Raw genomic sequence first — 13784 nt, 5'->3', positions numbered from 1 at the left:
TGATCGTACTACGAAACGCTCCCCAAACTTGGCAATCACCCATGCAGATGACTTTTCCGACTTTACACGACGCTCACGCTAGTGACAGCCTTATTTATAGTTCGACGTCGCGCCAAAGCGAATGAGCACATTTCGCCTACGGCTTAGGCCGCTCTTCTAGTGTGGCTGCTCTGTGTCTGCAGGTAGCGAGGGGCTGCAAGCTTCCTGTGTTCGCACCTATATCACCTGTGCTTCCTTGTCAGAGACAGACTATCGCAAAACATACAACTCACTTGATGAATTGATTGCTACGGCATCTGTTATCAGCAGTCACAACCAGCAACACCAGTAGCAGCCGACTGCACGCAAAGAATAGGAACGTGCAGTGGGATTTACGTGAAATCGGCGCAATTGTGGATGCTAATCGTTCGCTTGTATCTGCCTACACACCTCTGCCGGTTGGGAATTATTCCACTTGTATCGCAAGGTGCGCATGTAGGTGTGTTAAAAATTCTAGAGGCGCTGGGTATCGATCCCAGTACCTCTCGCACGCTAAGCGAGCGCTCTACCATCTGAGCTACGCCCACCCCCCCGATAACTAGTAGTGCTACATACAGTCTTATCAACGTCACAGACCCTTGCACTCCCATTATTCCGCAGACAAACACTACTCTCTATGTATCAGTGAGAGTGTCTTTCAGGTTTCGTGCATTCTGTATCGAATCGTAGTTGGCCACAATGAAAGTGGCACGCATAACGTCGAAAATAGAGTTCAGACACCGCTCTGAGTAAGACGAACGTGTTGTCCACCTCTAGACTTCAATGACGTTAAGCCGTGATACCTAAGACAGATCTGCACTCGATGACACCACGATAACAGCCGGTCCCCACACTTACACGTTGCTCTCCTTATGACAGTATACATCATATCAGTCTGTGACGCTGGTTTTGCAACTTCTTGCGTGAGTTTATGTTCGCCGCGACCAACACTTACCATGCACTGACCACAAAACATGCAGGAGCCAGGGCTTGAACCCGAGACCGTTCACACGCTAAGCGAACGATCTGCCAACTGAGCTACAGCTACACACACGACCAAGCCTGGCTATTCTCCATTCTTTGCGACTCTGATGTGCAAGGACACGATGGTTGGTTGGTTTGTAGCGGCGAAGGTACCAGAATACAAAGGCGCGGACACGTTCATATACACAAGAGTTCCAAGTAGTTTCGATGCTCTGGTATTACGAATGCAAATTCCGTCTGTTTTGAACGTCTTAAATTGAAAGGGCGGTCACAAATTGGTCCATTTCACTCCTTGTCGACAATCACACAGCACCTGATGTAACAAGCACATCTCGAGCCCCATTGTGCTCTCCATTGTTCATGCCAACTCAGTGCCTCGCTCTTTGCTACTGCGTAAAATTCTTGTCGTCCAACTGCAAAACACTTGGACACAATAAGTTTCCGCGTCCCCTTTGCACTGATCGTACTACGAAACGCTCCCCAAACTTGGCAATCACCCATGCAGATGACTTTTCCGACTTTACACGACGCTCACGCTAGTGACAGCCTTATTTATAGTTCGACGTCGCGCCAAAGCGAATGAGCACATTTCGCCTACGGCTTAGGCCGCTCTTCTAGTGTGGCTGCTCTGTGTCTGCAGGTAGCGAGGGGCTGCAAGCTTCCTGTGTTCGCACCTATATCACCTGTGCTTCCTTGTCAGAGACAGACTATCGCAAAACATACAACTCACTTGATGAATTGATTGCTACGGCATCTGTTATCAGCAGTCACAACCAGCAACACCAGTAGCAGCCGACTGCACGCAAAGAATAGGAACGTGCAGTGGGATTTACGTGAAATCGGCGCAATTGTGGATGCTAATCGTTCGCTTGTATCTGCCTACACACCTCTGCCGGTTGGGAATTATTCCACTTGTATCGCAAGGTGCGCATGTAGTTGTGTTAAAAATTCTGGAGGCGCTGGGTATCGATCCCAGTACCTCTCGCACGCTAAGCGAGCACTCTACCATCTGAGCTACGCCCACCTCCCCGATAACTAGTAGTGCTACATACAGTCATATCAACGTCACAGACCCTTGCACTCCCATTATTCCGCAGACAAACACTACTCTCTATGTATCAGTGAGAGTGTCTTTCAGGTTTCGTGCATTCTGTATCGAATCGTAGTTGGCCACAATGAAAGTGGCACGCATAACGTCGAAAATAGAGTTCAGACACCGCTCTGAGTAAGACGAACGTGTTGTCCACCTCTAGACTTCAATGACGTTAAGCCGTGATACCTAAGACGGATCTGCACTCGATGACACCACGATAACAGCCGGTCCCCACACTTACACCTTGCTCTCCTTATGACAGTATACATCATATCAGTCTGTGACGCTGGTTTTGCAACTTCTTGCGTGAGTTTATGTTCGCCGCGACCAACACTTACCATGCACTGACCACAAAACATGGAGGAGCCAGGGCTTGAACCCGAGACCGTTCACACGCTAAGCGAACGATCTGCCAACTGAGCTACAGCTACACACACGACCAAGCCTGGCTATTCTCCATTCTTTGCGACTCTGATGTGCAAGGACACGATGGTTGGTTGGTTTGTAGCGGCGAAGGTACCAGAATACAAAGGCGCGGACACGTTCATATACACAAGAGTTCCAAGTAGTTTCGATGCTCTGGTATTACGAATGCAAATTCCGTCTGTTTTGAACGTCTTAAATTGAAAGGGCGGTCACAAATTGGTCCATTTCACTCCTTGTCGACAATCACACAGCACCTGAGGTAACAAGCACATCTCGAGCCCCATTGTGCTCTCCATTGTTCATGCCAACTCAGTGCCTCGCTCTTTGCTACTGCGTAAAATTCTTGTCGTCCAACTGCAAAACACTTGGACACAATAAGTTTCCGCGTCCCCTTTGCACTGATCGTACTACGAAACGCTCCCCAAACTTGGCAATCACCCATGCAGATGACTTTTCCGACTTTACACGACGCTCACGCTAGTGACAGCCTTATTTATAGTTCGACGTCGCGCCAAAGCGAATGAGCACATTTCGCCTACGGCTTAGGCCGCTCTTCTAGTGTGGCTGCTCTGTGTGTGCAGGTAGCGAGGGGCTGCAAGCTTCCTGTGTTCGCACCTATATCACCTGTGCTTCCTTGTCAGAGACAGACTATCGCAAAACATACAACTCACTCCATGAATTGATTGCTACGGCATCTGTTATCAGCAGTCACAACCAGCAACACCAGTAGCAGCCGACTGCACGCAAAGAATAGGAACGTGCAGTGGGATTTACGTGAAATCGGCGCAATTGTGGATGCTAATCGTTCGCTTGTATCTGCCTACACACCTCTGCCGGTTGGGAATTATTCCACTTGTATCGCAAGGTGCGCATGTAGGTGTGTTAAAAATTCTTGAGGCGCTGGGTATCGATCCCAGTACCTCTCGCACGCTAAGCGAGCGCTCTACCATCTGAGCTACGCCCACCCCACCGATAACTAGTAGTGCTACATACAGTCATATCAACGTCACAGACCCTTGCACTCCCATTATTCCGCAGACAAACACTACTCTCTATGTATCAGTGAGGGTGTCTTTCAGGTTTCGTGCATTCTGTATCGAATCGTAGTTGGCCACAATGAAAGTGGCACGCATAACGTCGAAAATAGAGTTCAGACACCGCTCTGAGTAAGACGAACGTGTTGTCCACCTCTAGACTTCAATGACGTTAAGCCGTGATACCTAAGACAGATCTGCACTCGATGACACCACGATAACAGCCGGTCCCCACACTTACACCTTGCTCTCCTTATGACAGTATACATCATATCAGTCTGTGACGCTGGTTTTGCAACTTCTTGCGTGAGTTTATGTTCGCCGCGACCAACACTTACCATGCACTGACCACAAAACATGGAGGAGCCAGGGCTTGAACCCGAGACCGTTCACACGCTAAGCGAACGATCTGCCAACTGAGCTACAGCTACACACACGACCAAGCCTGGCTATTCTCCATTCTTTGCGACTCTGATGTGCAAGGACACGATGGTTGGTTGGTTTGTAGCGGCGAAGCTACCAGAATACAAAGGCGCGGACACGTTCATATACACAAGAGTTCCAAGTAGTTTCGATGCTCTGGTATTACGAATGCAAATTCCGTCTGTTTTGAACGTCTTAAATTGAAAGGGCGGTCACAAATTGGTCCATTTCACTCCTTGTCGACAATCACACAGCACCTGATGTAACAAGCACATCTCGAGCCCCATTGTGCTCTCCATTGTTCATGCCAACTCAGTGCCTCGCTCTTTGCTACTGCGTAAAATTCTTGTCGTCCAACTGCAAAACACTTGGACACAATAAGTTTCCGCGTCCCCTTTGCACTGATCGTACTACGAAACGATCCCCAAACTTGGCAATCACCCATGCAGATGACTTTTCCGACTTTACACGACGCTCACGCTAGTGACAGCCTTATTTATAGTTCGACGTCGCGCCAAAGCGAATGAGCACATTTCGCCTACGGCTTAGGCCGCTCTTCTAGTGTGGCTGCTCTGTGTCTGCAGGTAGCGAGGGGCTGCAAGCTTCCTGTGTTCGCACCTATATCACCTGTGCTTCCTTGTCAGAGACAGACTATCGCAAAACATACAACTCACTCCATGAATTGATTGCTACGGCATCTGTTATCAGCAGTCACAACCAGCAACACCAGTAGCAGCTTACTGCACGCAAAGAATAGGAACGTGCAGTGGGATTTACGTGAAATCGGCGCAATTGTGGATGCTAATCGTTCGCTTGTATCTGCCTACACACCTCTGCCGGTTGGGAATTATTCCACTTGTATCGCAAGGTGCGCATGTAGGTGTGTTAAAAATTCTGGAGGCGCTGGGTATCGATCCCAGTACCTCTCGCGCGCTAAGCGAGCGCTCTACCATCTGAGCTACGCCCATCCCCCCGATAACTAGTAGTGCTACATACAGTCATACCAACGTCACAGACCCTTGCACTCCCATTATTCCGCAGACAAACACTACTCTCTATGTATCAGTGAGGGTGTCTTTCAGGTTTCGTGCATTCTGTATCGAATCGTAGTTGGCCACAATGAAAGTGGCACGCATAACGTCGAAAATAGAGTTCAGACACCGTTCTGAGTAAGACGAACGTGTTGTCCACCTCTAGACTTCAATGACGTTAAGCCGTGATACCTAAGACAGATCTGCACTCGATGACACCACGATAACAGCCGGTCCCCACACTTACACCTTGCTCTCCTTATGACAGTATACATCATATCAGTCTGTGACGCTGGTTTTGCAACTTCTTGCGTGAGTTTATGTTCGCCGCGACCAACACTTACCATGCACTGACCACAAAACATGGAGGAGCCAGGGCTTGAACCCGAGACCGTTCACACGCTAAGCGAACGATCTGCCAACTGAGCTACAGCTACACACACGACCAAGCCTGGCTATTCTCCATTCTTTGCGACTCTGATGTGCAAGGACACGATGGTTGGTTGGTTTGTAGCGGCGAAGCTACCAGAATACAAAGGCGCGGACACGTTCATATACACAAGAGTTCCAAGTAGTTTCGATGCTCTGGTATTACGAATGCAAATTCCGTCTGTTTTGAACGTCTTAAATTGAAAGGGCGGTCACAAATTGGTCCATTTCACTCCTTGTCGACAATCACACAGCACCTGATGTAACAAGCACATCTCGAGCCCCATTGTGCTCTCCATTGTTCATGCCAACTCAGTGCCTCGCTCTTTGCTACTGCGTAAAATTCTTGTCGTCCAACTGCAAAACACTTGGACACAATAAGTTTCCGCGTCCCCTTTGCACTGATCGTACTACGAAACGATCCCCAAACTTGGCAATCACCCATGCAGATGACTTTTCCGACTTTACACGACGCTCACGCTAGTGACAGCCTTATTTATAGTTCGACGTCGCGCCAAAGCGAATGAGCACATTTCGCCTACGGCTTAGGCCGCTCTTCTAGTGTGGCTGCTCTGTGTCTGCAGGTAGCGAGGGGCTGCAAGCTTCCTGTGTTCGCACCTATATCACCTGTGCTTCCTTGTCAGAGACAGACTATCGCAAAACATACAACTCACTCCATGAATTGATTGCTACGGCATCTGTTATCAGCAGTCACAACCAGCAACACCAGTAGCAGCTTACTGCACGCAAAGAATAGGAACGTGCAGTGGGATTTACGTGAAATCGGCGCAATTGTGGATGCTAATCGTTCGCTTGTATCTGCCTACACACCTCTGCCGGTTGGGAATTATTCCACTTGTATCGCAAGGTGCGCATGTAGGTGTGTTAAAAATTCTGGAGGCGCTGGGTATCGATCCCAGTACCTCTCGCGCGCTAAGCGAGCGCTCTACCATCTGAGCTACGCCCACCCCCCCGATAACTAGTAGTGCTACATACAGTCATACCAACGTCACAGACCCTTGCACTCCCATTATTCCGCAGACAAAAACTACTCTCTATGTATCAGTGAGGGTGTCTTTCAGGTTTCGTGCATTCTGTATCGAATCGTAGTTGGCCACAATGAAAGTGGCACGCATAACGTCGAAAATAGAGTTCAGACACCGCTCTGAGTAAGACGAACGTGTTGTCCACCTCTAGACTTCAATGACGTTAAGCCGTGATACCTAAGACAGATCTGCACTCGATGACACCACGATAACAGCCGGTCCCCACACTTACACCTTGCTCTCCTTATGACAGTATACATCATATCAGTCTGTGACGCTGGTTTTGCAACTTCTTGCGTGAGTTTATGTTCGCCGCGACCAACACTTACCATGCACTGACCACAAAACATGGAGGAGCCAGGGCTTGAACCCGAGACCGTTCACACGCTAAGCGAACGATCTGCCAACTGAGCTACAGCTACACACACGACCAAGCCTGGCTATTCTCCATTCTTTGCGACTCTGATGTGCAAGGACACGATGGTTGGTTGGTTTGTAGCGGCGAAGCTACCAGAATACAAAGGCGCGGACACGTTCATATACACAAGAGTTCCAAGTAGTTTCGATGCTCTGGTATTACGAATGCAAATTCCGTCTGTTTTGAACGTCTTAAATTGAAAGGGCGGTCACAAATTGGTCCATTTCACTCCTTGTCGACAATCACACAGCACCTGATGTAACAAGCACATCTCGAGCCCCATTGTGCTCTCCATTGTTCATGCCAACTCAGTGCCTCGCTCTTTGCTACTGCGTAAAATTCTTGTCGTCCAACTGCAAAACACTTGGACACAATAAGTTTCCGCGTCCCCTTTGCACTGATCGTACTACGAAACGCTCCCCAAACTTGGCAATCACCCATGCAGATGACTTTTCCGACTTTACACGACGCTCACGCTAGTGACAGCCTTATTTATAGTTCGACGTCGCGCCAAAGCGAATGAGCACATTTCGCCTACGGCTTAGGCCGCTCTTCTAGTGTGGCTGCTCTGTGTCTGCAGGTAGCGTGGGGCTGCAAGCTTCCTGTGTTCGCACCTATATCACCTGTGCTTCCTTGTCAGAGACAGACTATCGCAAAACATACAACTCACTCCATGAATTGATTGCTACGGCATCTGTTATCAGCAGTCACAACACCAGTAGCAGCCGACTGCACGCAAAGAATAGGAACGTGCAGTGGGATTTACGTGAAATCGGCGCAATTGTGGATGCTAATCGTTCGCTTGTATCTGCCTACACACCTCTGCCGGTTGGGAATTATTCCACTTGTATCGCAAGGTGCGCATGTAGGTGTGTTAAAAATTCTGGAGGCGCTGGGTATCGATCCCAGTACCTCTCGCACGCTAAGCGAGCGCTCTACCATCTGAGCTACGCCCACCCCCCCGATAACTAGTGGTGCTACATACAGTCATATCAACGTCACAGACCCTTGCACTCCCATTATTCCGCAGACAAACACTACTCTCTATGTATCAGTGAGGGTGTCTTTCAGGTTTCGTGCATTCTGTATCGAATCGTAGTTGGCCACAATGAAAGTGGCACGCATAACGTCGAAAATAGAGTTCAGACACCGCTCTGAGTAAGACGAACGTGTTGTCCACCTCTAGACTTCAATGACGTTAAGCCGTGATACCTAAGACAGATCTGCACTCGATGACACCACGATAACAGCCGGTCCCCACACTTACACCTTGCTCTCCTTATGACAGTATACATCATATCAGTCTGTGACGCTGGTTTTGCAACTTCTTGCGTGAGTTTATGTTCGCCGCGACCAACACTTACCATGCACTGACCACAAAACATGGAGGAGCCAGGGCTTGAACCCGAGACCGTTCACACGCTAAGCGAACGATCTGCCAACTGAGCTACAGCTACACACACGACCAAGCCTGGCTATTCTCCATTCTTTGCGACTCTGATGTGCACGGACACGATGGTTGGTTGGTTTGTAGCGGCGAAGGTACCAGAATACAAAGGCGCGGACACGTTCATATACACAAGAGTTCCAAGTAGTTTCGATGCTCTGGTATTACGAATGCAAATTCCGTCTGTTTTGAGCGTCTTAAATTGAAAGGGCGGTCACAAATTCGTCCATTTCACTCCTTGTCGACAATCACACAGCACCTGAGGTAACAAGCACATCTCCAGCCCCATTGTGCTCTCCATTGTTCATGCCAACTCAGTGCCTCGCTCTTTGCTACTGCGTAAAATTCTTGTCGTCCAACTGCAAAACACTTGGACACAATAAGTTTCCGCGTCCCCTTTGCACTAATCGTACTACGAAACGCTCCCCACACTTGGCAATCACCCATGCAGATGACTTTTCCGACTTTACACGACGCTCACGCTAGTGACAGCCTTATTTATAGTTCGACGTCGCGCCAAAGCGAATGAGCACATTTCGCCTACGGCTTAGGCCGCTCTTCTAGTGTGGCTGCTCTGTGTCTGCAGGTAGCGAGGGGCTGCAAGCTTCCTGTGTTCGCACCTATATCACCTGTGCTTCCTTGTCAGAGACAGACTATCGCAAAACATACAACTCACTCCATGAATTGATTGCTACGGCATCTGTTATCAGCAGTCACAACCAGCAACACCAGTAGCAGCCGACTGCACGCAAAGAATAGGAACGTGCAGTGGGATTTACGTGAAATCGGCGCAATTGTGGATGCTAATCGTTCGCTTGTATCTGCCTACACACCTCTGCCGGTTGGGAATTATTCCACTTGTATCGCAAGGTGCGCATGTAGGTGTGTTAAAAATTCTGGAGGCGCTGGGTATCAATCCCAGTACCTCTCGCACGCTAAGCGAGCGCTCTACCATCTGAGCTACGCCCACCCCCCCGATAACTTGTAGTGCTACATACAGTCATATCAACGTCACAGACCCTTGCACTCCCATTATTCCGCAGACAAACACTACTCTCTATGTATCAGTGAGGGTGTCTTTCAGGTTTCGTGCATTCTGTATCGAATCGTAGTTGGCCACAATGAAAGTGGCACGCATAACGTCGAAAATAGAGTTCAGACACCGCTCTGAGTAAGACGAACGTGTTGTCCACCTCTAGACTTCAATGACGTTAAGCCGTGATACCTAAGACAGATCTGCACTCGATGACACCACGATAACAGCCGGTCCCCACACTTACACCTTGCTCTCCTTATGACAGTATACATCATATCAGTCTGTGACGCTGGTTTTGCAACTTCTTGCCTGAGTTTATGTTCGCCGCGACCAACACTTACCATGCACTGACCACAAAACATGGAGGAGCCAGTGCTTGAACCCGAGACCGTTCACACGCTAAGCGAACAATCTGCCAACTGAGCTACAGCTACACACACGACCAAGCCTGGCTATTCTCCATTCTTGGCGACTCTGATGTGCAAGGACACGATGGTTGGTTGGTTTGTAGCGGCGAAGGTACCAGAATACAAAGGCGCGGACACGTTCATATACACAAGAGTTCCAAGTAGTTTCGATGCTCTGGTATTACGAATGCAAATTCCGTCTGTTTTGAGCGTCTTAAATTGAAAGGGCGGTCACAAATTGGTCCATTTCACTCCTTGTCGACAATCACACAGCACCTGAGGTAACAAGCACATCTCGAGCCTCATTGTGCTCTCCATTGTTCATGCCAACTCAGAGCATCGCTCTTTGCTACTGCGTAAAATTCTTGTCGTCCAACTGCAAAACACTTGGACACAATAAGTTTCCGCATCCCCTTTGCACTAATCGTACTACGAAACGCTCCCCACACTTGGCAATCACCCATGCAGATGACTTTTCCGACTTTACACGACGCTCACGCAACGCTCACGCTAGTGACAGCCTTATTTATAGTTCGACGTCGCGCCAAAGCGAATGAGCACATTTCGCCTACGGCTTAGGCCGCTCTTCTAGTGTGGCTGCTCTGTGTGTGCAGGTAGCGAGGGGCTGCAAGCTTCCTGTGTTCGCACCTATATCACCTGTGCTTCCTTGTCAGAGACAGACTATCGCAAAACATACAACTCACTCCATGAATTGATTGCTACGGGATCTGTTAACAGCAGTCACAACCAGCAACACCAGTAGCAGCCGACTGCACGCAAAGAATAGGAACGTGCAGTGGGATTTACGTGAAATCGGCGCAATTGTGGATGCTAATCGTTCGCTTGTATCTGCCTACACACCTCTGCCGGTTGGGAATTATTCCACTTGTATCGCAAGGTGCGCATGTAGGTGTGTTAAAAATTCTGGAGGCGCTGGGTATCGATCCCAGTACCTCTCGCACGCTAAGCGAGCGCTCTACCATCTGAGCTACGCCCACCCCCCCGATAACTAGTAGTGCTACATACAGTCATATCAACGTCACAGACCCTTGCACTCCCATTATTCCGCAGACAAACACTACTCTCTATGTATCAGTGAGGGTGTCTTTCAGGTTTCGTGCATTCTGTATCGAATCGTAGTTGGCCACAATGAAAGTGGCACGCATAACGTCGAAAATAGAGTTCAGACACCGCTCTGAGTAAGACGAACGTGTTGTCCAACTCTAGACTTCAATGACGTTAAGCCGTGATACCTAAGACAGATCTGCACTCGATGACACCACGATAACAGCCGGTCCCCACACTTACACCTTGCTCTCCTTACGACAGTATACATCATATCAGTCTGTGACGCTTGTTTTGCAACTTCTTGCGTGCGTTTATGTTCGCCGCGACCAACACTTACCATGCACTGACCACAAAACATGGAGGAGCCAGGGCTTGAACCCGAGACCGTTCACACGCTAAGCGAACGATCTGCCAACTGAGCTACAGCTACACACACGACCAAGCCTGGCTATTCTCCATTCTTTGCGACTCTGATGTGCAAGGACACGATGGTTGGTTGGTTTGTAGCGGCGAAGGTACCAGAATACAAAGGCGCGGACACGTTCATATACACAAGAGTTCCAAGTAGTTTCGATGCTCTGGTATTACGAATGCAAATTCCGTCTGTTTTGAACGTCTTAAATTGAAAGGGCGGTCACAAATTGGTCCATTTCACTCCTTGTCGACAATCACACAGCACCTGAGGTAACAAGCACATCTCGAGCCCCATTGTGCTCTCCATTGTTCATGCCAACTCAGTGCCTAGCTCTTTGCTACTGCGTAAAATTCTTGTCGTCCAACTGCAAAACACTTGGACACAATAAGTTTCCGCATCCCCTTTGCACTAATCGTACTACGAAACGCTCCCCACACTTGGCAATCACCCATGCAGATGACTTTTCCGACTTTACACGACGCTCACGCTAGTGACAGCCTTATTTATAGTTCGACGTCGCGCCAAAGCGAATGAGCACATTTCGCCTACGGCTTAGGCCGCTCTTCTAGTGTGGCTGCTCTGTGTCTGCAGGTAGCGAGGGCCTGCAAGCTTCCTGTGTTCGCACCTATATCACCTGTGCTTCCTTGTCAGAGACAGACTATCGCAAAACATACAACTCACTCCATGAATTGATTGCTACGGCATCTGTTATCAGCAGTCACAACCAGCAACACCAGTAGCAGCCGACTGCACGCAAAGAATAGGAACGTGCAGTGGGATTTACGTGAAATCGGCGCAATTGTGGATGCTAATCGTTCGCTTGTATCTGCCTACACACCTCTGCCGGTTGGGAATTATTCCACTTGTATCGCAAGGTGCGCATGTAGGTGTGTTAAAAATTGTGGAGGCGCTGGGTATCGATCCCAGTACCTCTCGCACGCTAAGCGAGTGCTCTACCATCTGAGCTACCACCCCCCCCCCCCCCCCCCGATAACTAGCAGTGCTACATACAGTCATATCAACGTCACAGACCCTTGCACTCCCATTATTCCGCAGACAAACACTACTCTCTATGTATCAGTGAGGGTGTCTTTCAGGTTTCGTGCATTCTGTATCGAATCGTAGTTGGCCACAATGAAAGTGGCACGCATAACGTCGAAAATAGAGTTCAGACACCGCTCTGAGTAAGACGAACGTGTTGTCCACCTCTAGACTTCAATGACGTTAAGCCGTGATACCTAAGACAGATCTGCACTCGATGACACCACGATAACAGCCGGTCCCCACACTTACACCTTGCTCTCCTTACGACAGTATACATCATATCAGTCTGTGACGCTGGTTTTGCAACTTCTTGCGTGATTTTATGTTCGCCGCGACCAACACTTACCATGCACTGACCACAAAACATGGAGGAGCCAGGGCTTGAACCCGAGACCGTTCACACGCTAAGCGAACGATCTGCCAACTGAGCTACAGCTACACACACGACCAAGCCTGGCTATTCTCCATTCTTTGCGACTCTGATGTGCAAGGACACGATGGTTGGTTGGTTTGTAGCGGCGAAGGTACCAGAATACAAAGGCGCGGACACGTTCATATACACAAGAGTTCCAAGTAGTTTCGATGCTCTGGTATTACGAATGCAAATTCCGTCTGTTTTGAACGTCTTAAATTCAAAGGGCGGTCACAAATTGGTCCATTTCACTCCTTGTCGACAATCACACAGCACCTGAGGTAACAAGCACATCTCGAGCCCCATTGTGCTCTCCATTGTTCATGCCAACTCAGTGCCTAGCTCTTTGCTACTGCGTAAAATTCTTGTCGTCCAACTGCAAAACACTTGGACACAATAAGTTTCCGCATCCCCTTTGCACTAATCGTACTACGAAACGCTCCCCACACTTGGCAATCACCCATGCAGATGACTTTTCCGACTTTACACGACGCTCACGCTAGTGACAGCCTTATTTATAGTTCGACGTCGCGCCAAAGCGAATGAGCACATTTCGCCTACGGCTTAGGCCGCTCTTCTAGTGTGGCTGCTCTGTGTGTGCAGGTAGCGAGGGGCTGCAAGCTTCCTGTGTTCGCACCTATATCACCTGTGCTTCCTTGTCAGAGACAGACTATCGCAAAACATACAACTCACTCCATGAATTGATTGCTACGGCATCTGTTATCAGCAGTCACAACCAGCAACACCAGTAGCAGCCGACTGCACGCAAAGAATAGGAACGTGCAGTGGGATTTACGTGAAATCGGCGCAATTGTGGATGCTAATCGTTCGCTTGTATCTGCCTACACACCTCTGCCGGTTGGGAATTATTCCACTTGTATCGCAAGGTGCGCATGTAGGTGTGTTAAAAATTGTGGAGGCGCTGGGTATCGATCCCAGTACCTCTCGCACGCTAAGCGAGTGCTCTACCATCTGAGCTACCACCCCCCCCGATAACTAGTAGTGCTACATACAGTCATATCAACGTCACAGACCCTTGCACTCCCATTATTC

The 13784-nt window shown here is 49.0% G+C and overlaps 5 non-coding genes across 5 annotated transcripts; all 5 read right to left on the bottom strand.

The window, feature by feature from the left end:
- Positions 1 to 1953: 1953 nt before the first annotated feature.
- On the bottom strand, positions 1954 to 2027 carry Trnaa-agc (transfer RNA alanine (anticodon AGC)). The gene has a single exon. It is a non-coding gene; the product is annotated as a tRNA-Ala (tRNA).
- A 2846-nt stretch (positions 2028 to 4873) lies between these two features.
- Positions 4874 to 4948, bottom strand: Trnaa-agc (transfer RNA alanine (anticodon AGC)). Its single transcript has one exon. It is a non-coding gene; the product is annotated as a tRNA-Ala (tRNA).
- Positions 4949 to 6333: 1385 nt separating this feature from the next.
- Trnaa-agc (transfer RNA alanine (anticodon AGC)) lies at positions 6334 to 6407 on the bottom strand. The gene has a single exon. It is a non-coding gene; the product is annotated as a tRNA-Ala (tRNA).
- Positions 6408 to 7786: 1379 nt separating this feature from the next.
- Positions 7787 to 7860, bottom strand: Trnaa-agc (transfer RNA alanine (anticodon AGC)). The gene has a single exon. It is a non-coding gene; the product is annotated as a tRNA-Ala (tRNA).
- Positions 7861 to 10717: 2857 nt separating this feature from the next.
- Positions 10718 to 10791, bottom strand: Trnaa-agc (transfer RNA alanine (anticodon AGC)). The gene has a single exon. It is a non-coding gene; the product is annotated as a tRNA-Ala (tRNA).
- Positions 10792 to 13784: the final 2993 nt, after the last annotated feature.

The sequence above is a fragment of the Schistocerca gregaria genome, chromosome 3, assembly GCF_023897955.1.
Source record: "Schistocerca gregaria isolate iqSchGreg1 chromosome 3, iqSchGreg1.2, whole genome shotgun sequence".
In the NCBI taxonomy this organism is placed as follows: domain Eukaryota; kingdom Metazoa; phylum Arthropoda; class Insecta; order Orthoptera; family Acrididae; genus Schistocerca; species Schistocerca gregaria.
This window is presented reverse-complemented; position numbering and strand designations above follow the sequence as displayed.